At 43.1% G+C, this 23,422-nt stretch overlaps 1 protein-coding gene across 5 annotated transcripts in view; it reads left to right on the top strand.

Moving 5' to 3' along the window:
- LOC125463095 (protein FAM83H-like) overlaps window positions 1-23,422 on the top strand; it is a 127,729-nt gene that overhangs the window by 68,381 nt on the left and 35,926 nt on the right. The gene's annotated exons all lie outside the window — the stretch shown is intronic.

Raw genomic sequence — 23,422 nt, 5'->3', positions numbered from 1 at the left:
GGATGAGGGCAATTACAGAGAAGTGAAGAAAGAGTTGTCTACCTGAGCTAGGAAAATAGACTAAGGGGAAGGTCAGTGGCTAAGCATTGTCAGTTATTTCAGCAGATATTAGTCAGCAAAAAAATTTACTCTGGCCAAAAAGAACTTAATGGAAAGGATGAACACTTGTGGTTAACAAAGGCCATCCAGTGAAATAGCCAATCAAAAACTAAGGCAACAAAACTAATAACAGACCAGAGGATTAGGAATGTTTTAGGAACCAGGAACAGGTAGCTGGATAGCCAATAAAAAGGGAGAAAATTGATTATGAAAGTAAATTGACATGGAATATAAAGACCAACAGAAAGAGCTCCTCAGGGTACAGAAAAATAAAGAGCTGCTAAAGCAATTTATGGAACTACTACAGATATGACTGAGGATTAATAATGGCGAACACAGAAATGGCAAATTACTTAAAACAATATTTTGCATTGGTTTTCATCACAAAGGTTGCTATGTACATCTCAAAGATATCAAATTAGCAAGTTGCTAATGGGAGGAAAGGTCTTGTAACAATCTCTGTCACAAGTGACAAAGTAATTCAAGCTGCCAGAGGAAGTGGAGTTGGCTACAATTACAACATTTGAAAGTCATTTGGATGGGTACATGAATAGGAAGGGTTTAGAGGAATATGGGCCAAATGCTGGCAAATGGGACTAGATCAGTTTAGGATATGAGGTCAGCATGGATATGTTGGACTGAAGGGTCTGTATCCCTGCTGTATAACTCTGACTCTACTTGACAAACTAATGGGACTAAAGGCAAGTAAATCACAAGGACCTGTTAGTCTGTATCCAAGGATTTTTAAAGAAAATGGTTGCAGAGATTGTGGAAACATTGAATTCTGGAATACTTAAATCAGTGGATCCGGAGGGTTCCAGTGGGAGGGAGACAGAAAGCAGGAAACTATAGGCCAGTTAGTCTAACATCTGTCACTGGGGAAAACGTCAGAATCCATTACTGAGAAGAAATGGGACATCCAGAAAAGCTTAACACAATCAATGTCGACATGACTTTGTGACAGGAAAATCACGTTTGACAAATTCTGGACTTTTTTGAAGATATAAGCAGAGTTAATAAAACTAGTTAAAACTAGTTAATAAACTAGTGAGTGCCACGAACATCAATCTGAGGGACACAGTCATTTACTGTCAATGAGAATGACTTGGAGGAGGTCACAGACTATAGAAACTTATCTGATACCTCCCAAATTTTGTGTGTTGTGAGAAGTACATAATAAATCTGGTAGGGGATAGATGGGTTCAGTGAGTGGCCTGAAGTTGGCAGTTGGAGATAAATTTTAGGAATTGTGAAATCAGGTACATTGGTACAAGGAATCAGAAGTAGATTGTTATAGAGATGGAGTGAGACTCCTTTTAAAAATAGTGCAGCAGAGTGGTAACCTGGTGTCCTTATACATGAAACACAAAACATTAGCATGCTGGGGCTGCAGTGATTAGGAAGGCAAATTAGAAATTTTGGCCTTCGTTGTTAGAGTGCTGGAGCTTAAAAATAGGGAGTTCTTGTTATAACTGAACTGAGTGGTGAAGCCATACCCTAAGTACTATGTACAGTTTGGTTCCTGTTTTTAAGAAAAGATACACTAGCTTTGGAGGCAATCCAAAAGAAATTCACTAGACTGATTGCTGGCTTGAAAGTGTTCAGCTATCAAGAATCGCTAAACTGCTTAGGCCATTTACTCATGAGAGTTTAGAAGAATGAGGACTATCTTGAAACATTTTTAGATTTTGAGGGGCCTTGACAAGGTAGATGTTGATAAGATGTTTCTGTAACTAGGGGAATCTCAAACTACAGGATATTAATTTAAAACTGGAATGTGAAGGAATTTTGTCTGAGTGTAGTGAATAGCTGTAATTCTCTGCCCCATAGAGCTGTACAAGCTAGATCATTTGAAAATATTTAAAGAGGACGCAGCGAGATTTTCGGTGATCTAGCCTCCACAGGCATTATTCAGGAGCTAAAAAAATGAGGATCTGGCATGAAAAAGGAATTGAGGCCTGAACAGATCAGCCATGATCTCCTAGAATGCAGGGCAGGTTTGAGGGATCAAATGTCCTACTCCTCCAATTTCTTATGTTCTTACACAGAGATTCTTATAAATAATCTCTCACCTAGGGGTTTCCTGAAAATATTGACAAACATGTAGATTGTCTTAAGAGACCTGCCCTTGGGGCCTATGGACTATGGTTTGAATACATGATCCATAAAAATGTCAGTTATCAGCAACTAGGTGTGTTGTGTTCATATAAATTGCATTGAGAAAATTCAGTCTACTGATATTTAGCTCAGGATGATGACTCACTGCTGTATTGCTAAAAAGTGAACATGCCCTTGACACTTCTTTCTCCACCCAAGATATATTTCCTGACAGCATAATTCAGTTTAAGGTGTAACTGTTCTTCATGAATGAACAAGTGTTGGCAGAGATTAGACTGTGAGCATGCCTTTCTCATGACAAACCGTGATTGATCTGAAAGCTGAAGGGATCTCCAGAGGTATTCAAGATAATGAAAGGGTCTGATAAGGTGAAGAAGGAAGTTGGCCTGCTGTGTTCATCCAGCCCCACTTTGTTATGCTGACCATGGTGCCCACTTAGCAGTTCCAATTGCCCACATTTGGTCCATCTCCCTCAAAGCTCTTCCCTTCCATGTATCTATCCAAATGTTTTTTAAATGTTGCTATTGTACCTGCCTTAACCACTTGCTCTGCCAGCCTATTCCATCTACACACCACGCTCTGCATGAAGAAGTTGCCCCTCAGGACCTTCTTAAATCTTCACCCTCTCACCTTAAAACTATGCCCTCTCGTTTTGAATTCCCCTTCCCTGGAAAAAACACATCTATTCATTCTGTCTCTGCCTCTATGATTTTATACACCTCAATAAGGTCACCCCTCAACGTCTTACCTTCCAAGGAATAAAGTCCTATCCTGGCCAACCCCTCCCCATAACTCAGGCCTACTAGTCCTGGCAACATCCTCGTAAATCTTTACATATTTTCCAGTTTAACTATGTCTTTCCTACAATGGAATGACGAAGACTCTACACGATACTCCATTGTGCAGCCTCACCAATGACTTATGCAATGTAACATAACTCCTATACTCAATGCCTTGACCGACGAAGGCCAGCATGCTAAATGCCTTCTTCACCACCCTGCCCACCGGTAACGCCACTTTCAATGAACTATGTACTTGTACTCCTAGGTTCCTCTGTTCCTCAACACTCATCAGGACCTTACCATTTACTGTATAAGGTTGATCTTAATTTGATTTCCAAAGTGCAGTGCCTCACACGTTTCTGTATTGAATTGGATTTGCTAATCCTCAGCCTACTTCCCCAACTGATCAAGATCCCTCTATAATTTTTGAAAACCTTCCTCACTATCAATGATACCTCCTAATTTTATGTCATTCACAAACTTACCAATCACATCTTGTACATTCACATCCAGATTATTTATGTAAATTACAAATAACAAAGGTCCCAGCACCAACTCCTGTTGCAGACCAGTCGTCACAAGCCTCCAGTCCGAGAAACAACCTTCAACCATCACCCTCTGCTTCCCACCATCGAGCCAGTTTTGAATCCAATTAGTTAGTTGTCCTTGGATCCCATGCGACCGAACCTTCTTGACTAGCCTGCCAGACAGGACCTTGTCAAAAGCCTTATTAAAATCCCTATAGACAACATCCACTGCTGTATCCTCATTGATCCTCTTGGTTGCCTCTTTGAAAAACCCTAAAAGATGTGTCAGACATGGCTTCCCACGCACAAATCTATGCTGACTATCCCTAATCAGACCTTGAGTATGCAAATGTTGGTTGATCACGTCCCTTGGCATCCTCCCTAATAGCTTGCCTGCCATTGATGTGAGGCTCACTGCCTGTAGTTCCCTTTCTTAAACAATGGAACAACATTAGCCACGGTCCGGTCTTCAGGAACTTCACCAGTGACTAAAGATGAAGCAAAAATCTCTGCAAGAGCCTCTGCGGTTTCTTCCCTCAGGTCCCACAATGTCCGAAGATGGACTTGATCAGGCCCAGGGGATTTATCCACCTTAATGCAATCTAAGGCTAAAAGCACCTCTTCTCTGGTATGAATGATAGTGGAAACAAGTTCACTCATAACTGTCAAAAGAAATTGCAAGAAAAAATATTGCTGGGCGATTGGAGCGGAGCAGATTGGGAGATTGGAGATAATTGGATGGTTCTTTCAAAAACTTTGCATTGGTACAATGGGCCAAATAGCTTCCTTCTGTACTGTTAAGTAAACCCCTTTTACTGTTCTATCTAGGACTAAGTGGACTGTATCAATGTGAAAATGCACTGCATTACTAAATGTCATTGGGAAGGGCTCCTTTAAAGATACTGGATTAGGTAACAAATGAAAGTACATGTTTCGATAAGTACGGGGATAATTCAATCAAAAAACCTACTCTATCTGTATTTGACCCAGTCCCCATTCTCGCACACAAACCCTGCCAGCAGCCATTCATACACTTCTTCCGTTTCTTCAGCTAATGGGTGTTAAAGTTAATTTAAGTTGATGTACAGCTCTGCCAGTGGAAGCCCTTTGCTGCTGGAGGTAGTCTATTCCAGTTACATACCATTTTGAGAGTTATGGACGTTGCTAGGCGACCATTTATTTCACGTATGTAACTGTCCTTGAGAATGTTTTGGGAGCTGCTGCCTTGGTTATCAGCCATGATTGAATGGCGTGGCAGACTCAATGGGCTGAATGGTCTAATTCTGGTAGTACGTGTTATGGTCTGTTGAGTTTAGAACATGAGTGGCCCTGCTGAAATGCAGTGAGCATGGTGCGCAGCTTTTGCCACTTCCTGGCATTGTCAAAGACCATATTTGATGACTTTACTGATGGACTGGATTTAGAACATAGAGCAGTGCAGCACAGTACAGGCCTGTTGGCCCACAATGTTGTGCCGACCTGTTATCCTACTAAGATCAACATACCCTTCATACCCTACATTTCACTATCTTCCATGCGCCTATCCAAGAGTTGCTTAGAAGTCTGTAAAGTATCTGACTCTACTACCACAGCCGGCAGCACATTCCACACGTCCACCACGCTCTGTGAAAAGAACCTACCTCTGACAATCCCCTATACCTTCCTCCAATCACCTTAAAATTATGACTCCTCGTAAATGTTCCGAGGAACTTGCATAATGCTTAATATATCAACAATACATTAGAATGTACATAACTCAGCTTGGGTTTAGGTTATGTAGATATAGAGCCCAGATATCTTGTAGGGTTGATGTGGCTTTGTGTGCTACTCTGATGCATCAAAGTAGCACGCACAGCCACATCAACTCTATGACAACTGCTCGTTGGAACCAAAGACCCACTACTCACTATGGACAGGACCAGTGTCATATACAAGATTCCCTGCAGAAACTGTGAGAAACACTACATCAGATAAACAGGAAGGGTACATGAACATCAACTGACTACAAAACAGAGGATCTTGAGGATTAGACAGAGGATCTTGATCGGCGCAGGCTTGGAGGGCCAAAGGGTCTGTTCCTGTGCTGTAGGTTTCTTTGTTTAAAACGACATGACCAACACTCATGCATCCCTATTCACATGGATGAGAAGAACACTAATTTGAATGAGACAACACCAAGATCCTGGGCAAGCAAGGGAATTCCTAGAAGCCTGGTATTCCATGAAGAAAGCCATCAACAAACACATAGAGCTCGACCCCATATACACTCCACTGCGAAGGAAGACTGGAAGTGAGGTAATCCAGCTCAACAGACTCCAGAGTTTAAATAACAGGCAGGTAAACACAACGGCACTTCATCAGAGGCTGCACTGATGATGTTACCCAACAGGGTAGTGAAAAGTCTGCGGAACAACACGAACCAGCTCGGTGAGCCAACCAATCATAAAATCCACAAGCTTAGCTACAAATCTACCCTAAAACCTTAGTCTATCGTTTTAAGAAACAGTACAGCACACAGGAACAGGCCCTTTGACACACCAAGACTGCACTGACACAAGATGCCTTTCTAAACCTTTTGCCTTGACACAGTCTGTATCCCTGTATTCCCTGCCTATTCATGTATCTGTCAAGATGCTTCTTAAATATTGCTATTTATCCACCTCCACCACCTGCTTTGGCAGCACATTCAAGGCTCCTGGCACCCTCTGTGTTTTTAAATAAAACTTGCCCATCACATCTCCGTTAAACGTACCTCCTTTTTCTTTAAATCTATGTTCTCAAGTAATTCATGTGCAAAGATGTGATACTCTGAGGTGGCCTTCGAAATACACAGCAACACAGAATCACTGAGCAGAAACTGATAGCCAAGTTCTGTACCCATGAAAATGGCCTCAAGCATGATCTTGGGTTCATGTCGCGTAACATGTAACCCCAACAAACTAGACCATAAGACATAGGAGTGGCAGTAAGGCCATTCGGCCCATCAAGTCCACTCTGCCATTTAAATCATGGCTGATGGGCATTTCAACTCCACTTTCCTGCACTCTCCCCGTAGCCCTTGATTCCTTCTGAGATCAAGAATTTGTCGATCTCTGCCTTGAAGGCATCCAACGTCCCGGCCTCCACTGCACTCCGTGGCAATGAATTCCACAAGCCCACCACTCTCTGGCTGAAGAAATGTCGTCTCATTTCAGTTTTAAATTTACCCCCTCTAATTTTAAGGCTGTGCCCACGGGTCCTAGTCTCCCCGCCTAATGGAAACAACTTCCTAGCGTCCACCCCTTGTAAACCATACATTATCTTGTAAGTTTCTATTAGATCTCCCCTCAACCTTCCAAACTCTAATGAGTACAATCCCAGGATCCTTAGCTGTTCATCGTACGTTAAACCTACCATTCCAGGGATCATCCGTGTGAATCTCCGCTGGACATGCTCCAGGCTAGTATGTCCTTCCTGAGGTGTGGGGCCCAAAATTGGACACAGAATTCTAAACGGGGCCTAACTAGAGCTTTATTAAGCCTCAGAAGCACATCGCTGCTTTTATATTCCAACCCTCTTGAGATAAACAACAACATTACATTTGCTTTCTTAATTACGGACTCTACCTGCAAGTTAACCTTTAGAGAATCCTGGACCAACACTCCCAGATCCCGTTGTACTTCTGCTTTGTGAATTTTCTCACCATTTAGAAAATAGTCCATGCCTGTATTCTTTTTTCCAAAGTGCAAAACCTCACATTTATATATATCTGTTAAATATTCCTTACTGATCTGCTAGACACCATCACCTTGATAACCTGTCATTATCTCTCTAGTTTGTGCACTTTTGCAGTATTTCTTACTTTGGTTCAACCCTTGGCATGCAACCCTTATACAATTTGGTTTATCTCTAGCACCAACTTATTTTCAAATGTTTATAATTACCTTTTTAAAATTATTTCATGGGATGAGAGGGCATTGCTGGCAAGGCCAGCATTATTGCCCAGAGGATAATTGCAGTGGGTCTGGAGTAACATGTAGGCCAGACCAGATAAAGACGGCAGTTTCCTTCCCTAAAGTGTATTAATGAACCAGATGTTTTTTTTTCAACAATCAGCAATGGATTCATTGTCATCATTAGACTATTAATTGCAGATATTTGTTGAATTCGAATTCCACGTCTGTCATGGAGGGATTCAAACCCGGGTCCCTGGATTAACAGTCCAGCAATAATACCACGAGGCCCTGGCTTCCCCTATCTCTTTGCCTCAATTAATTGGATCATGGGTCATCCCTTCACTTGCTGTTCAGCTGTTGACACTCTTCATCGCCACCTGCAAACACCTGTTATTCAACCTGTCAACACTCCACTCAAACCATTTATATTGTTTGTTGATCCCTCTGCCTATAAATTCTGTGGTCAGAAGTCACAACAGCAGATTATAGTCCAACACATTTTATTTGAAATCATAAGCATTCAAAGCACTGCTCCTTTGTTAAATAAAGTGTCATCTTGTGTATTCAAATAAGCTAGTTGGACTATAACCTGGTGGCGGAGAACCATGAGATGTAGGAGCAGAAATTAGGCCATTCACCCATTGAGCCTGCTCCACCATTAAGTCTGGCTGATAAGTTTCTCAATCCATTCTCCCGCCTTCTCCCCTTAATGTTTGATGCCCTTAAAAATCAAGAACATATTGATTTCTGCCTTTGCCTTAAATATACTCAATGGCCTGGTCTCCATAGCCCTCTGTGGCAATGAATTCCATAGATTCACCACTCTCTGGCTGAAGAAGTTTCTCCTTATCTCAGTTCTCAAAGGTCTTCCCTTTACTCTAAGGCTGTGCCCTTGGGTCCTAATCTCTCCTGCCAATGGAAACTTCTTGCCAATGTCCACTCTGTCCAGGCCTTTCAGTATTCTGTAAGTTTCATTAGATCCCCCTAATCCTTCAACCCGCCATTGAGTATAGATCCAGAGTCCTCAAATGCTCCTCTTATGTTAAACCTTTGATTCCTGGGATCATTCTCGTGAACCTCCTCTGTTCCCGCTCCAGGGCCAGTACATCTTTCCTGAGATACGGGATGCAAAATTGCTCATAATATTCTAAATGTGGTCTGACAGAGCCTTTTAAAGCCTCAGTTATTTGCTGAAGACACAGAGTGGCTGATACATTCATTGTCCAGTCACAGCTTAGTGGAAATCACTTATAGCAAATGTTGGATGAGATCAGCTATTTTTTAGTGCGCTGCTACTTCACTGCAGAGAGACAAAGAGACATGCTGTATCTTGCAGTTTGGAGACCATATTCCTCTGTATTATTCACACACAGCTGTCTACCTGCCCAGAAGCCATTAAAATGTTTTTCTGATGCTGATGTCTCTTGGCCTCCTCAATGAACCAAATCAGCTGGCTGTTTCTGGGTGAAGCTTACCTGAACACACACCCATGATTTGGTTTAGTCTCAAACATCATATTCTCTGCTTGAACAAAGCAGCAGTGTAAACACAACTCATCGTAAGTTCCAATAACTTGTTGTAAAAATGCAGCAACACCTTCCACAGTGTATGGTTCACACCAGTTTTTCCCATTTTGGATCATAATACAAAATCAAAAATAAAAGGATATGGTCTTCATTGTGATCAGCAGAATTTTTTTTTATTTGGATCTTCTTCTTCTTCTCTTCTCCCCCCCCCGGTTATAGAGACGTACTGTCTACATAGCTGTCAATACTTGTGTAGTAAGCAAAATGACCCTTTTGGTTTGACAGCTGCATCCTGTCAGTGAAGACGACCAGTTGTGGGTTTACTGTAAAGGAGAAATGTGAAACAGCTAGCTTTACCTTTTGTTCAAATGTCTGAGATATTTTTCCCTTTTGGGTTAGACTGGACGTTATTCAAACTCAGAAATGATGGCGTAGGACCATTCACGAGATTTTGACCCTTTGGCCCAATTCATCCGTGTTGACCAGGTGTCCTAAATTGAACTAGCGCCATTTGCCTGTGTTTGGCCAATATTCCTCTAGATCGTTCCTATCCATGTACCTGTCCAACTGTCTTTTGAAGATTGTAAGTGTAGTGGCCTCTGCCATTTCCTCTGGCAGCTCGTTCCATATAGAGTCATGAGTGATGATTTGATCAGAGCGTTATCACACAGGATAATTTTAATACACCTTATTACAGCCTCAAGCCTATGGAATGAATAGAAGATGAGGGCCTTGTTCATGAGTTTGGCATGAGGGAGATGTGGCTTGTTATAGTCCTACAGCATGGAGACAGGCCCGTTGGCCCAAACTGGTCCGTGCCAATCCATCCATGCTAACCCCATTTTCCTGCACTGGGCCCATATCATTTTAAACCTTTCCTATCTATGTACTTGTCCAAATGCCCTTTAAATGTTGTTAATGTATCCACCTCAACCCCTTCCAATGGCAGCTGATTCCATATGTGTACCAGCCTCTGTGTTAAAAACTTATCCCTCGGGTTCCCATATATCCTTTCCCCCTCTGTGTTAAAAACTTACCCCTTAGGCTCCCATGTATCCTTTCCCCCTTACGTTAAACTGATGTCCTCTAGTCCTCAATTCCCCAGCCCTGGGGAGAAAGACTGAGTGCAGGACCCCATGCATGCTTCTCATGATCTTGTATGCTTCTATAAGATCCCACCTCAGTCTCCTGTGCTCTAAAGAAAAAGTCCTAGCTTGTCCAACCTCTCCCTTTTACTCAGTCCCTGAGTCCTGGCTACATCCTTGTAAATTTCTTCAGCAATCTTTTTTTTCCAGTTTAATAACTTCTTTCCTATAGATTGGTGGAGTAGCAGATAGTGAAGGGGACAGTTGGAGAATGCAGCAGAATATAGATAGATTGGAGAGTTGGCCGGAGAAATGGCAGATGGAGTTCAATCCAGGCAAATGCGAGGTGATGCATTTTGGAAGATCCAATTTAAGAACGAACTATACGGTGAATGTAAAAGCCCTGGGGAAAATTGATGCACGGAGAGATCTGGGTGTTCAGGTGGCAACGCAGGTCGATAGGGTGGTCAAAAAAGCATATGGCATGCTTTCGTTCATCAGACGGACCATAGAGTACAAGAGTTGGCAGGTCATTTTACATTTTTACAGGACTTTAGTTCGATCACATTTGGAATACTGCATATAGTTCTGGTTGGCACATTACCAAAAGGATGTGGATGTTTTGGAGAGATTGCAGAGGAGGTTCACCAGGATGTTGCCTGGTTTGGAGGACGCTAGCTATGAAGACCGGCTGAGAAGATTAAGATTATATACATTAGAAAGATGGAGGTTGAGGGGAGGATCTGATTGAGGTCTTGAAAATCGTGAGAGGTATAGACGGCATGGATAGCAAGAAGCTTTTTTCCCCCAGAGTGGGGGACTCAATTACTAGGGGTCACAATTTCAAGGTGAGAGGGGAAAAGTTTAAGGGAGATATGCGTGGAACGCTCTCTACGCAGAGGGTGGTGAGTGCCTGGAATGCGTTGCCAGCAGAGGTGGTAGAGGCAGGCACGATAGCATCATTTAAGATGTATCTAGGCGGATACACGAATGGGCAGGGAGCAGAGGGATACAGATCCTTGGAAAATAGGCGACAGGTTTAGATAGAGGATCTGGATCGGCGCAGGCTTGGATCTATTCCCGTGCTGTAATTTTCTTTGTTCTTTGTTCTATAGCAGGATAACCAAACCTGAACACAATACTCCAAGTGCAGCCTCACCAACATCCTGTACAACTGCAACATAATTTCCCAACTTTTATACTTATTGTCCTGACTGATGAAGGCCAGCGTGCCAAAAGTCTTCCTCACTGTCCCGTCTACCTGTGGCTCCGCATTCAGAGAACCGGGGACCTGAACTCCAAGGTCGTCTGTCCCACTGCACTCCCTAAGGCCCTACTGTTCACCATGAAACTCCTAGCTTGATTTGACTTTCCAAAATGCAACACCTCACATTTGAACTCCGTATTAAATTCTGTTTGCTATTTCTGAGCCCACTCCCCCAGCTAGTCAAGATTCTGCTGCAGTTTCTGATAACCTTCCTCCTTGTCCATGATGCAGCCTATTTTAATGTCATCCGCAAACTTACTAATCATGCCTTGTACATTCGCATCCAAATCATTGATATTGATAACAAACAACAATGGAACCAGCACCAACCCCTGAGGCACACCACTAGTCACAGGCTGCCAGTGTGACAAGCATCCTTCCACTATTACTCTCTGCTTCCTACCATCAAGCCAATTGTGTATTGAATTTGCCAACTCTTCCCTGGATTCCATGCGAGCTAACCTTCCAGAGCAGCCTACCATGTGGAACCTCATCAAAGACCTTACTGAAATCCATATAGACTGTGCCTGCTGCCCTTATCAACCTTCCTGGTCACTTCATCAAAGAAATTTAACAAATTTGTGAGGCACGATCTCCCACGCACAAAGCCATGGTGACTACTCCTAATCAAACCCTGTCTTTCTAAATGCATGTATATCTGATCCCTCAGAATCTTCTCAAGTAACTTGCCTACAATGGATGTTAGGCCTACTGGCCTACAGTTTGCAGTTTTTTTTTGCAGCCCTCCTTGAATAAGGGCACAACATTCACTACTGTCCAGTCTTCCGGCACCTCATTTGGCTAACAATGATGTAAATATATCAGCCAGGGCCCCTGCAATTTCTTCTCTAGCCTGTTGCAAGGTTCTTGGATATATCTGATCAGGGCCAGGACTTTTATCCACCTTTATACGTTCTAACACTTGCAACACGTCCTCTACTGTGATATGGACCGTCTCCGAGACATCGCCACTGACTTCCCCAAGTGTTCGTGTCATCCTCCATGGTAAACACACAGGAGAAATATTCATTGAGGACCTTGTTCATCTCCTGCAGTTCCACGCAAACATGTCCACTATGGTCTTTGAGAGGTTTTATTCTGTCTCTAGTTATTCTTTTTCCTTTAATAATCTTAAAGAATTTATTTGGGTTCACCCTAATCTTCTCAGCCAAAGCTATCTTGTGCCCTCTTTTCGCCTTCCTGACTTCCTTCTTCAGTAGATTTCTGCATCCCCCATATACGTCCAGGGATTCCCTTGATTCCAGCTGCCTGTTCCTGTTTTCTCCTCTTTTCTGGTCAAAGCCTCAATACCTGTCAACCTTGCCCTTCACCCTCACAGGAACATACAGACCTTGAACTCTAGCTATCACACTTTTAAAGGCCTTCAACTTGCATCAGGTCATTTTGCCTGCAAACAAATTGCTCCAATCAACCCCTGCAAGCTCCTGTAAATTGTGTCAAAATTTGCCTTGCCCCAATTTAGAACCTAAACTTGTGGACCAGTTTTGTCATTCTCCATCAACATATTCGTTTGTTCCATTTCAGCAGCAAATTTGAGTGCAGGATTAAGTTTGTTTAGCTGCATTGAAAAATTGCTTTGATGCAGCTGTGGATTCCGATTTCTGAAATATGTCACCTACATATTTGTCATATGCGTAGTTAAGTTAGTGGTCATTTCAATGAAGATTAGTAGATGAGCAGTTTAATTCGATATGGAGGTGTTACTAGGAATGCTAAATTGGGACAAAATGAATGGTTACTTGGCGGAACTAAAAAAGCCAAAGTGGATTTATTAAGGGTATCTGGATATACACTGTGTCATTGAAACTGAACTCAACTACAAGGGTTTTAGCAATGTTTAAGTTCTGTAATTTGAAGTTCATAATTTGTGTAACATGCAAGACATTTTGGTTAACTGGTATATTTCATTTCATGTTTTGTTAGTGGGAGGTTCTGGACCAAGCTAAAAAATGAGTCTAGCTCAGGTGTGAAGCACCGTGGTGATGAGGGTGTAAGAGCTCACAAGTCGGTAATCTGTAGTTCTGATATATCTGATTTAGGAAGGAGAGCTGCCAAGGTAAAGTAGGCATGCATTCCATAATTTTGTTTCGTAGAAAAGAATGAGTCTGTCTCAGTAATGGGTAACTGATCTGGATTTTAAAGTGATGAGTATGTCGGTAAAACTAAATGTGACAGATTCAGTGATTGAGTGGAAAGTTCAAAGTAGTTTTGGCCTCAGGATGAAAAGTAGTATTTGATCATGCTGGAAGCAGGTCAAGATTTGCAGTCAGATCATGAGCTTTTGTGTTATCTCCTCAGTTTGTGCATGTGCGAGTCTTTTAGTTCACACTTAGATTGTGCTAGTTGACAGGCCCCTTTGATAAATAGTGATCCTATGATTTCTGCTTCTCACAAGTGAATGCATTTAGCAAGAATGCTCGTGGAGTTAGTAAAGTCTGGTTTTATTGATTTCTTCTTGCATGTTTGTGTTCAGGTTTTCAGGCTTAAAGATATTGTTGCTAGGCAACGTAGCACTGTTTAAATTGTGAACACTTGGCATAATCCCAGTGCATGCTATTCCCGCTCTCACTGAAAAAAGTTAGAGAGGAAATTGCTTAGGCGTTTACCACAGCTTCCCAATCCCCTTTAAGCCCAGGGATGGTGGCAGAGGACTGGAGAATTGAAACCTTGTTCAGTAAAGGGTGCAAAGATTAGTACAGACAGGCAGTTTAATCTCGATGTAGAGATATTGCTAGGAATGATAAATCAGGACAAAATTAACAGTCCATAAGACAAAGGAGTGGAAATAAGGCCATTCGGCCCATCAAGTCCACTCCGCCATTTACGTCACGGCTGATGGGCATTTCAACACCACTTCCCTGCACTCTCCCCGTAGCCCTCGATTCCTTTTGAGATCAAGAATTTGTCGATCTCTGCCTTGAAGGCATCCAACGTCCCAGCCTCCACTGCACTCTGCGGCAATGAATTCCACAGGCCCACCACTCTCTGGCTGAAGAAATGTCGTCTCATTTCAGTTTTAAATTTACCCCCCTCTAATTTTAAGGCTGTGCCCATGGGTCCTAGTCTCCCGCCTAATGGAAACAACTTCATAGCATCCACCCCTTTTAAACCATACATTATCTTGTAAGTTTCCATTAGATCTCCTCTCAACCTTCCAAACTCTAATGAGTACAATCCCAGGATCCTTAGCCGTTCATCATACATTAAACCTACCATTCCAGGGATCATCCGTGTGAATCTCCGCTGGACATGCTCCAGGCTAGTATGTCCTTCCTGAGGTGTGGGGCCCAAAATTGGACACAGAATTCTAAACGGGGCCTAACTAGAGCTTTATAAAGCCTCAGAAGCACATCGTTGCTTTTATATTCCAACCCTCTTGAGATAAACGACAACATTACACTCGCTTTCTTAATTACAGACTCTACCTGCAAGTTAACTTTTAGACAATCCTGGACCAACACTCCTAAATCCCTTTGTACTTCTGCTTTGTGAATTGTCTCACCATTTAGAAAATAATCCATGCCTGTATTCTTTTTTCCAAAGTGCAAAACCTCACATTTGCTCACGTTGAATTTCATCAGCCATTTCCTGGTCCACTCTCCTAAACTGCCTAAATCTTTCTGCAGCTTCCCCACCTCCTCGGTACTAACTGCCTGTCCACCTATCTTCGTATCATTGGCAAACTTTGCCAGAATGCCCCCAGTCCTTTCATCCAGATCATTAATATATAAGGTGAACAGCTGCGGCCCCAACACTGAACCCTGCGGGACACCACTCATCACCGGTTGCCATTCCAAGAAAGAGCCTTTTATCCCAACTCTCTGCCTTCTGTCAGACAGCCAATCCACAATCCAAGCCTGTAGCTCACCTCGAACACCATGGGCCCTCACCTTGCTCAGCAGCCTCCTGTGAGGCACTTTATCAAAGTTCTTTTGGAAGTCTAGATAGATAACATCTACTGGGTTTTCCTGGTCTAACCTACTTGTTACCTCTTCAAAGAATTCTAACAGGTTTGTCAGGCATGACCTCCCCTTACTAAATCCATGCTGACTTGTTTTAATCTGACCCTGCACATCAAGAATTTAGAAATCTCATCCTTGACAATGGATTCAAGAATTTTACCAACAACTGAGGTTAGGCTAATTGGCCTATAATTTTCCATCTTTTTCCTTGATCCTTTCTTAAACAAGGGAGTTACAACAGCAATTTTCCAATCATCTGGGACTTTCCCTGACTCCAGTGACTTTTGAAAGATCACGACCAAAGCCTCTGCTATTTCTTTAGCCACCTCCCTCAGAACTCTAGGATGTAACCCATCGAGGTCAAGAGATTTATCAATTTTTAGACCCTTTAGCTTTTCTAGCACTTTCTCTTTTGTAATGCCTACCATACTCAACTCTGCCCCCTGGATCTCCCTAATTGTTGGCATACTACTCATGTCTTCCACTGTGAAGACTGACGCAAAGTACTTACTAAGTTCTTCAGCTGTTTCCTTATCTCCCATCACTAGCCTTCCAGCATCAATTTGGAGCGGGTAAATTTAGAAAAGCCAAAATGGATCTGTTAAGGGTAGGAGATAATGGGAACTGCAGATGCTGGAGAATCCGAGATAACAAAGTGTGGAGCTGGATGAACACAGCAGGCCAAGAGCATCTTAGGAGCACAAAAGCTGACCTTTCGGGCCTAGACCCTTCATCAGAAAAAGCTGTCAAGGGTAAACTGTGTTTAACTAACTTGATTGAGTCTTTTGGTGATTTAACAGAGTTGATAATGCTGTTGCAATTAAATAGTTTATACTTCATATAAATGTATATTTTTGGCTTTGGGAGTTGAAGTTTATGGGAAAATAAGATAAACGCAATGAAGAATCTAGAAGACTAATGTACGTTAAAAGTTGGGTTTCTGTTGTTTTAAGAGGTTCACAGTTAGGATGAAAAATTAAATTCTGGGTTCTAGTGATTGCTAGAACACCAAAAACAGATGTCAGTTCAGACAATTATTCAAATTTATTTAATAGAATGAGAATTGAAGAGATGTAGCTGTAAAAATGGCAGCTAAGTTTGGCTGGAGACTGATGCCTAATAAGCCAACAATGTAATTGCAGTCCAGTGGAAGTTGTAGCTAAATTAGCTGAAAAGCATTCACTAATTCTGAATTCTGGAAGTAACTAAATTAGTCTAATGGTAACCTATTATAATTGTTGTAAAGATCCACCTGGTTCACTGATGTCCTTTAGGGAACATAATCTTCCATCCTTACTTGGTATAGCCTCCATGTGACTCCAGACTGGCAGCAATGTGGTTTGACTGTTAACATAGAACAGTACAGCACAGTACAGGCCCTTCGGCCCACGATGCTGTGCCAAACTTTTACCCTAAACCTAGGGTCTATCTAACCTCCACACTAACTTATACTACAATCGTATGCCTGTCTAAATGCTTAAATGCCCCTAATGAGGCCGACTCTGCTACCCTCTCCGCCAATGCATTCCACGCCCCTATCACTCTCTGAGTAAAGAACCTACCTCTGATGTCTTCCCTATATCTACCTCCACTCACTTTAAAACTATGTCCCTTCATAATAGCTACCTCCACCCGAGGAAAAAGTCTCTGGCTATCCACTCTATCTATACCTCTATCATTTTGTACACCTCTATGAAGTCACCTCTCATCCTTCATCATTCTAAAGAGAAAAGCCCTAGCTCTCTCAATCTTTCCTTGTAACACCTTCCCTCCATTCCAGGCAACATCCTGGTAAATCTCCTTGGCACCTTCTCCAATGCTTCCACATCTTTCCTGTAATGAAGTGACCAGAACTGGACACAATAGTCCAAATGTGGCCAAACCAGGCTTTTGTATAGCTGGAGCATAAATTACCTTCTGAACTGGCCTACACAGCCAGCCAGTTCAAGACAATCTAGGAATCAACAAAAAATGCCTGCCTTGCAGTGACACATTAATGCTATACAGAATTGTTTGAAAAAATTAATTAAACCCTGAGTGTCAGATTAAGGTCAGCCTGGAGCAAGCTATGTCATCATTGAGATGGCTGGAACTTGTATTTCTCTGGTTTTAATTTATCTGGGTGTGTTTACTGGAATACGGTTGCAGTTTAGAGCTAGGAGAGTGAGAAAATGTTAGGTTAAAGATAAATGCTGGAGCTTTTGATAGTTCAGTACAGTTGAGGCAGAGACAATGGTCTAGTTCTAGGATTCTTTTAAGTCGAGATCTCTGAGATTCTGCCAATATTAATGATGTTGTGAGTGAGAAGGAAAGAGTGGGCTGTCTTTCTATTCTTTCTGTCCCTTAATTCTACTGGTCACAATTCAACCGTTTTACCTGTTTTTTTGGGAGGGCCAGTCACATTCTTTTTGTACACTTAGGCTTAAATAATATCCATAGAAACACAAAAGCCAGGAGAATTAGGCCATTTGGCAATTTCAGCCTGCTCTAACATTCAGTTTGATCATAGCTTACCCTTCATCTCAATACCATATTTTCATGTTCCCCATCAAAACTTAAGCAAAATCTTTTCAACCAAGATGCAGGACTAATTAACTTACACTTACTTTTATTATCATGTTGCAAACTGTTCATCCCTTTAACCTAAAACAAAAACTTGACAAAGGGGGAGAAAACATGCACTTGTTTCTCTGCAGAGATCCACACTGTGGGAGAAATATTTCTGTGCAATAAGTCATCTTGATGCAAAAATTATGTGCAGAATTTTCTGACAGCTGTGGGTCTAACATCCTGGCACGCAACAACTGTAGTGTAGCTTCCTCAAGGAACACAGTACCAATGATCCTACCAGATACTTGTCAAGAGGATAAATGGTTCAGGCCAGGGCTCCAGATATCACACACAACTCGCAAGAAGAGGTTTTTCAGAAACTGGAGGGGTTGGCTGGAAAGCTCTTTTCTTTCCCTAGCTAATCACTACCTGAAAAACCCAAACAATCTCCAAAACATTAGCTGTCGTAAATCCAGGCAACGCCTCTGCAGTTAACAAGCAGCTTTGACAAGACCTTCTCTACCAGGAAATACCTCAGCTAAAACAATGCTCCTTTCACTGAATGTTTTTTAAAAAGCTAAAGTCATCATAGTCCTAGAGGATGCACAGAGTTATAGACAGAGTGAGAGAGACACAACTGGTGGTGGTTTAACTTGAAGATGATGCGGAAATGCCAGTGTTGGACTTTTGTGGACAAGGTCAGAAGTCACATGATTTCAGGTTAACTAACACCTGAAGAAGGACCAAGGCTCCGACAGCTTGTATTTTCAAATAAACCTGTTAGGCTATAACCTGGTGTCATGTGATTTCAAACTTGGAGATCACCACACCTCAGGTGAGGGACCTTCGTGGCAACTTCAGCTGTTGTTGGAATTGAACCTGTGCATTTGGGATCACTCTGCATCAGAATAAAACATTTGGGCTGTCTTCAAACTTCAATCTTAAATCCACAAAAACTTTTAAATGTGAATCCAGTATCATGATAATCACTAGGAGTTTTCAGCTGCAGGGGTTTGGAACTGTCAATATGTATAGGGTATCCAGGAAGTCAGGCATTACCTAGGGACATCTAAATATTTACAGGGGCATTTGTGAGAATTGCAATACTTAAATTATTCCCTAAGAAAATGGAGTCCTAGAGAGCTACCACCGGAAAAAGGCCCATCATCTATTGAGTCTGCAGTAATCAAAAACAATCGCCTAACTGTCCTAAGGTAACACTGTGTGAAGCTGGATGAACACCGCAGGCCAAGCAGCATTAAAGGAGCAGGAAAGTTGACGTTTTGGGTCAAGACCCTTCTTCAGAAATGGGGGAGGGGAAGGGGATTCTGAAATAAATAGGGAGACCGGGGGAGGCAGATAGAAGATGGATAAAGGAGAAGATAGGGTGAGAGGAGACAGCCAGGTCAAAGAGGCAGGTTTAGAGCCAGTGAAGGTGAATGTAGGTGGGGAATGAGGGAGGGGATAGGTTGGTCCAGGGAGGATGGACAGGTCAGGGAGGCAGGATGAGGTTACGCGGGGTGGGTACGAGATGGGGGTGGGAGGAATAGTTAGGAAGGCAAGAACTAGCTGGGCTGGTTTTGGCAAGCAGTCGGGGGAGAGGAGATTTTGAAGCTTGTGAAGTCCACGTTGATACCCTTCAGCTGCAGGGTTCCCAAGGGAAATATGAGATGCTGTTCCTGCATCTTTTGGGTGGCATCATCGTGGCAATGCAGGAGGCCCAGGATGGACATGTCGTCCGAGGAGTGGGGGGGAGGTGAATGAGTTGAAATGGTTCGCGACTGGGAGGTGTAGTTGTTTGTTGCGAACCGAGCGTAGGTGTTCTGCAAAGCGGTCCCCAAGCATCCGCTTGGTTTCCCCAATGTAGTGGAGGCCACAACGGGAACAGTGGATGCAGTATATCACATTAACAGATGTGCAGGTGAACATCTGTCTGATGTGGAAGGTCTTCTTAGGTCCTGGGATGGGGGTGAGTGGGGAGGTATAGCACTTGCTGTGGTTGCAGGGAAAGGTGTCGAGGGTGGTGGGGCTGGAGGGGAGTGTGGAGCAGACAAGGGAGTCATGGAGAGAGTGGTCCCTCTGGAAAGCACATAAGGGTGGGGAGGGAAAAATGTCTTTGGTGGTGGGGTCAGATTGCAGATGGCGGAAATATCGGAGGATGATGCGTGGGATTCGTAGGTTGGTGGGGTGGTAGGGTATTCTGTTTTGGTTTTTATTGCGGATAGGGGGTGTGAGGGATGAGTAGCGGGAAATGTGGGAGATGCGGTCAAGGGTATTTTCGATCACTGAGGAGGGGAAGTTGCGGTCCTTGAAAAAAGAGGATATCTGGGATATTCAGGAGTGGAATGCCTCATCTCGGAGCAGATGCAGCGGAGGCAAAGGAATTGGGAATAGGAAATAGCCTTTTTACAGGAAGGTGGGTGAGAGGAGGAGTATTCTAGCTAGTTGTGGGAGTCGGTAGGCATAAAATAGATATCAGTTTCCAAGTGGATGCCAGAGATGGAGACAGAGAGGTCCAGGAAGGAGAGAGAGGTGTCAGAGATGGTCCAGGTGAACTTAAGGTTGGGGTGAAGGTGTTAATAAAGTGGATGAACTGTTCAAGCTCCTTGTGGGAACACGAGGCGGTGCCAAAACAGTCATCAATGTAACGGAGGAAGAGGTGGGGAATAGGGCCAGTGTAGCTTTGGAAGAGGGATTGTTCCAATATCCTACAAAGAGGCAGGCATAGCCTGGGCCCATGTGGGTACCCATAGCCACCCCCTTTGTCTGAAGGAAGTGGGAGGAATTGTAGGAGATGTTGTTGAGGGTGAGGACAAGTTCAGATAAGCAGATGAGGGTGTCAGTGGAGGGGGACTAGTTGGGCCTGTGGGACAGGAAGAAGCGGGGGGGGCCTTTAGGCCATCTGCATAAGGAGTGCAGGTGTATAGGGACTGGACGTCCATAGTAAAAATGAGGTGTTGGGGACCTGTTCTAATCCCATTTTCCAGCAATTGGGCTACAATCTTGTTTACCTTGGCATCACAATGCACATCTGGATACTTCTTCAATGTTACGAAGATTTCTGCCTCTACCACTCTTATTACAGGCTGTGAGTTCCAGATTTAGAACAAGCTAAAAAAGAAAATTACAGCACAGGAACAGGCCCTTCGTCTCTCCAAGCCTGCACCAACATGCTGCCAGTCACAACTAAAACACCCTACCTTTCTGGGAATCGTATCCCTCTATTCCCATCCTATTCATGTATTTGTCAAAATGCCGTTTAAAAATCACTATAGTGTCTGCTTCCACTACCTCCCCGGCAGCGAGTTCCAGGCACTTACCACCCTCTGTGTAAAAAACCACCTTTAAATCTTGCCCTTCGCTCCATAAACCTGTGTCCCCTAGTAACTGACTCTTCCACTTTGGGAAGAAGCTTCTGACTGTCCACTCTGCCCATGCCCTTCATAATCTTGTAGACCTCTATTGGGTGACCCCCTCAACTTCCGTCATTCCAGTGAGAACAACCCAAGTTTCTCCAATCTCTCTTCATAGCTAATGCTCTCCATTCCAGGCAACATCCTGGTAAATCTTCTGTACCCTTTCCAAAGCCACCACATCCTTCCGGTAGTGTGGGGACCAGAATTGAACATAATATTCCAAATGCAGCCTAGCTGAGGTTCTATATACCCGCCAATTTTTAAACTCAATGCCCGGCCAATGAAGACAAACATGCCGTATACATTGTTAACTCCCTTCTCCCCATGCATTGCCACTTTCAGTGACCTGTGTACCTGTACACCCAGATCCCTCTGCCTGTCGGTACTCTTAAGGGTTCTGCTAGTTACTGTATGTTTTCCATCTGGATTAGACTTTCTGAAACGCATTACCTCACATTTTTACGGAATAAACTCCACCTGCCATCTCACTGCCCAAGTCACCATCCAATCTGTATCCAGCTGTATCCTTTAACAGTCTTCATCGCTATCTGCAATTCCACCAACCTTTCAGTCATCAGAAAACTTACTAATCAGACCAGTTACATTTTCCTCCAAATCATGTGTATATATTACAAACAGCAAAGGCACCAACACTGATCCCTGAGGAATGCCATTAATCACGGACCTCTTTTCAGAAATGTATCCTTCCGCTGCTACCCTCTGTCTTCTATTACTGAGCCAGTTTTCATTCATCTTGCAACCTCACCTCTGACACCTTGTGACTGTACCTTCTGTATCAGCCTGCCATGACAGGCCTTGTCAAAGGTCTTACTCAAGTCTATGTAGACAACATCCACTGCCCTACCCTCATCGATCATCTTCATCACTTCCTCAACAAACTCAACTAAGTTAGTGAGACACAACCTCCCCTTCACAAAGCCACGTTGCCTCTTGCTAATACACTGACTTATTTCCTAGAGGGAGTGAATCTTGTCTTGAAGAATCCTCTCCAATAATTTCCCTACCGCTGGCATAAGACTCACCAGCCTGTAATTAGCTGGATTAGCCCTGCCAACCTTCAACAAAGGAACAACACTGGTCATTCACCAATCCTCTGGGACCTCCCCTGTAGCCAGTGAGGATACAAAGATTTCTCTCAAGGCCTCAGCAGCTTCCTCCCTTGCCTCTCTCAGTATATCCCATCAGGCCCTAGTGACTTGTCTACCTTAATGTTTTTCAAGACCCCCAATACCTCCTCCCTTTTGACCTCAACATGACCCAAACTATCTATACACCTTGCCCCAGACATCCACCAAGTCTTTTTCTATGATGAATACTGACACAAAATACTCATTTAATGTCTCGTGCATTTCCGCTGGCTCCACACTTAAATTCCCTTCTATATCCTTGAGTGGACCAACTCTCTCCCTGGCTAACTTCTTACTCTTTATATATATGTATAAAAAGCCTTGAGATTTTCCTTAATCCTATTGGCCAATGACTTTTCATGACCCTTTTTAGCCCTCCTGATTCCTTGCTTAAGTTTCTTTCAACTTCCTTGTCTTCCACCCTTGTCTCACGTGTTCCCAGCCTCCTAACCATGATAAATGCTTCCTTTTTCTTTTTGACTAGGCTCACAATATCTCTCGTTATCCAAGGGTCCCTAAACTTGCCATATTTATCCTTTATCCTTACAGGAATGTGCCGGTCATAAGTTCCTATCAACTTTCACGTTTAAGCCTCCCACATACCAGGTGTTGATTCGCCCTCAAACATCTGCCTCAAATCTACATTCTTCAGTTTCTGCCTAATATTATTGTAATTAGCTTTCCCCTAATTTAGCACCTTCATCTGACAAATACACTTATTTTTATCCATCAGTACCTGAAAGCTTACTGAATTGTGATCACAGTTCCCGAGCTGCTCCCCTATTGAGATGCTGACCACCTGGCCAGGCTAATTCCCTAATACTAGGTACAGTACGGCCCCCCTTCCTATTTGGACTATCTACATGGTGTTTCAAGAAGCCCTCCTGGACGCTCCTTACAAACTGTGCCCCATCCGAGCCCCAAGCACTAAGTCAGTCCCAGTCAATATATGGGAAGTTAAAATTACCCACAACAACAGCTCTGCT

The sequence above is a fragment of the Stegostoma tigrinum genome, chromosome 2 (genome assembly GCF_030684315.1).
Source record: "Stegostoma tigrinum isolate sSteTig4 chromosome 2, sSteTig4.hap1, whole genome shotgun sequence".
NCBI lineage: Eukaryota > Metazoa > Chordata > Chondrichthyes > Orectolobiformes > Stegostomatidae > Stegostoma > Stegostoma tigrinum.
Note: the sequence above shows the minus strand (reverse complement) of the source record. Positions and strands in the feature narration are given on the sequence as shown.